Below are 3,236 nucleotides of genomic sequence, written 5' to 3' on the forward strand. Positions count from 1 at the left end.
GGGGGGAGTAAACAACTGGAACAACTGGCCACGTGTTGATTTGCTATCATCTGTTTTCAAACCACAACAGCCTGACATGAAGGCTTGTTTGGAGGTGGTATGAGAAGTAAAACCATCTTTTCTGCCACCACATAAAGGAATGGCTGTAGCCACACAAAGGGAGTGCAGCAGACCCAGGAAGTGTAACTATGGACAATAATTAATTTTCTCTCTTAATTGAGCTGCTCCTGCATTATCTTAGTGAAATTCAGAGCAGCACAGTCCTGGAGCAGCTGTGCTCCCCAGGAGAAGATGTCCCTCTGGGCAGTGAGTGAGAGAGCATGCTGCAGTTACAGCAGTCCTGGTCTCTCTGTGTTTTGCCATTGCCTGTTGAAAATTCAGGGTTTCTGATCTGCTGATGACATTTTGACACACAGCAGGACTCTGTCCAACAGCAATTGTCATCTCATTATCTCATGTGAAGATCAAAAAGGGTCAGTAAACCCATGTAAGAACTTCATCCCCAGTACAGTAATTATCTCATTCTTTTACACCTAGTTTTAATAACAGGACATGAATATATAGAGAAGGACTGAACCTATGAGACAGAGACCTCTTGATGACACAGCCATAAAGCAGGACAGAGCCTGACATCAGGGCCCATCCCACAACTCCAGCCAGGGAGCAGGGCACTGGGGGCAGCCTCAGACCCAGGCATTGAGCATCAACCAGGGATCAGGGATGGGCCATGGGCAACAGTGGGCACTCAAATGAGATACAAAACTGTGTTTGGGGGCAGGTTAGGGTACAATTTCAGCCTATAAGCACTTGAAGGTGTTGCCTTGTATGTGGTAGGGCTGTACAGGGCTTGTATATACATGTAGCATTACTAAACGATGGAAAATTTAAAAATACATTATTTTATACCAGAGAACATCCCTGACACTGGGATTGCTTACACTATGAAACAGTTATGGCAGAAGGGAAGTCTTGATGTGCTATCACTTGAGGCATTTAAAATTAAGATGATCAAAACCTCAGTAAATTCATTGTGGGAAAGACTTCAAGGATAGATGATAATGCAGTGAATAACAGGGATTTTCAGTTGCATATTACTATGAAATTATAGATTGCTTTGCACAAAAAAAAAAAAAAAAAAAAAAAAAAAAAAAATGTTACATACGATTTAAAACTTTCAGTTTTGTTACACACTCAAAGAACAAACTGAATTCCAACAGGATATCACCATACTGTTCACATGCCATACAGTTAAGCCTGTATGAATGGCATGCAGTCATGTTCATAATGAATAAGAAATGGAACAATAGCCTGTTGCTTTTGTTAAACTGGCCTTGCTGCCAACCAGAATGACATATTCCACTATTAAACATTTTTACTAGTTTATCCACAAAAATAATAAAAAAAAACCCAACAGCTCTTTGTGCAGGTTTAACCCCTGCCAAGTTCGGAGAGCACATTTGCTGTTGCCCTTTACCCACCCGCAGCCAGTCGGGCAAGAAAGTTAAACACAGATCCCGGCTAAAATAAGAAGAAAATTTAATACAACAGTGTGATAAAACAATCTGAATAGCAGCAGTGGCAATGATAACAACAATAAACAGCAATAACAGTGAACAAGACAAAAGATATACAGAGAAATACCACTAAATGGTCAAGGAACAAGCCCGTCGCGTGTGTTGCAACCCCCAAAACCAGAAGCGAAAGTAAAAAGGCTCCACCCCTGGACCTGACACCAGCATGGTATGAATAACCCAGCTGGAGATCCCTTCCCCCTCTCTCTCTGCTGGGGAAAACATGAATCTATCCCAGCTGAACCAGGACACTCTTGATGAATTAGTAATTACAAATGGGCTTAAAATACTCTTTATGACTGAAAATATAAGGCAAAACCTTGCCCTTGGATACGCATGCAAAAGTCCTGTTGTCTTCAGAGTGACTTGCATGCATATATCTGAGGGCAATGATTGGACTATTACTATTTGCTCAGAGAAATAATCCAGATAATAAGGAAGAAGTATATTCTTAGTGGATTCATTCATAACAGTGCAACCTTGAGCAATATATATTTTCAGATTTAACCTGAAATCTTTTGCAGCATGCAATTAGCCTGACAAAATACTGTTACAAGTCTCATTTATTAAGGGATTCCTAAGGGTCTTGATATTTTGCCTTTTAAAAAAATATATAAATATTTGAGAGAATACAAAGCAACTTTTCAACTGAGAGCAGATCCTAAAATTAAGAGAGGGAAAGAAAAATAAAAGAAAGTAAGAAAGGAAAGAAAAGGGAAGGAAGGAAGGAAGGAAGGAAGGAAGGAAGGAAGGAAGGAAGGAAGGAAGGAAGGAAGGAAGGAAGGAAGGAAGGAAGGAAGGAAGGAAGGAAGGAAGGAAGGAAGGAAGGAAGGAAGGAAGGAAGGAAGGAAGGAAGGAAGGAAGGAAGGAAGGAAGGAAGGAAGGAAGGAAGGAAGGAAGGAAGGAAGGAAGGAAGGAAGGAAGGAAGGAAGGAAGGAAGGAAGGAAGGAAGGAAGGAAGGAAGGAAGGAAGGAAGGAAGGAAGGAAGGAAGGAAGGAAGGAAGGAAGGAAGGAAGGAAGGAAGGAAGGAAGGAAGGAAGGAAGGAAGGAAGGAAGGAAGGAAGGAAGGAAGGAAGGAAGGAAGGAAGGAAGGAAGGAAGGAAGGAAGGAAGGAAGGAAGGAAGGAAGGAAGGAAGGAAGGAAGGAAGGAAGGAAGGAAGGAAGGAAGGAAGGAAGGAAGGAAGGAAGGAAGGAAGGAAGGAAGGAAGGAAGGAAGGAAGGAAGGAAGGAAGGAAGGAAGGAAGGAAGGAAGGAAGGAAGGAAGGAAGGAAGGAAGGAAGGAAGGAAGGAAGGAAGGAAGGAAGGAAGGAAGGAAGGAAGGAAGGAAGGAAGGAAGGAAGGAAGGAAGGAAGGAAGGAAGGAAGGAAGGAAGGAAGGAAGGAAGGAAGGAAGGAAGGAAGGAAGGAAGGAAGGAAGGAAGGAAGGAAGGAAGGAAGGAAGGAAGGAAGGAAGGAAGGAAGGAAGGAAGGAAGGAAGGAAGGAAGGAAGGAAGGAAGGAAGGAAGGAAGGAAGGAAGGAAGGAAGGAAGGAAGGAAGGAAGGAAGGAAGGAAGGAAGGAAGGAAGGAAGGAAGGAAGGAAGGAAGGAAGGAAGGAAGGAAGGAAGGAAGGAAGGAAGGAAGGAAGGAAGGAAGGAAGGAAGGAAGGAAGGAAGGAAGGCAGGCAGG

Source organism: Athene cunicularia (assembly GCF_003259725.1).
Source record: "Athene cunicularia isolate RWA chromosome 1 unlocalized genomic scaffold, athCun1 chr1_part1, whole genome shotgun sequence".
NCBI classification, from domain to species: Eukaryota; Metazoa; Chordata; class Aves; order Strigiformes; family Strigidae; genus Athene; species Athene cunicularia.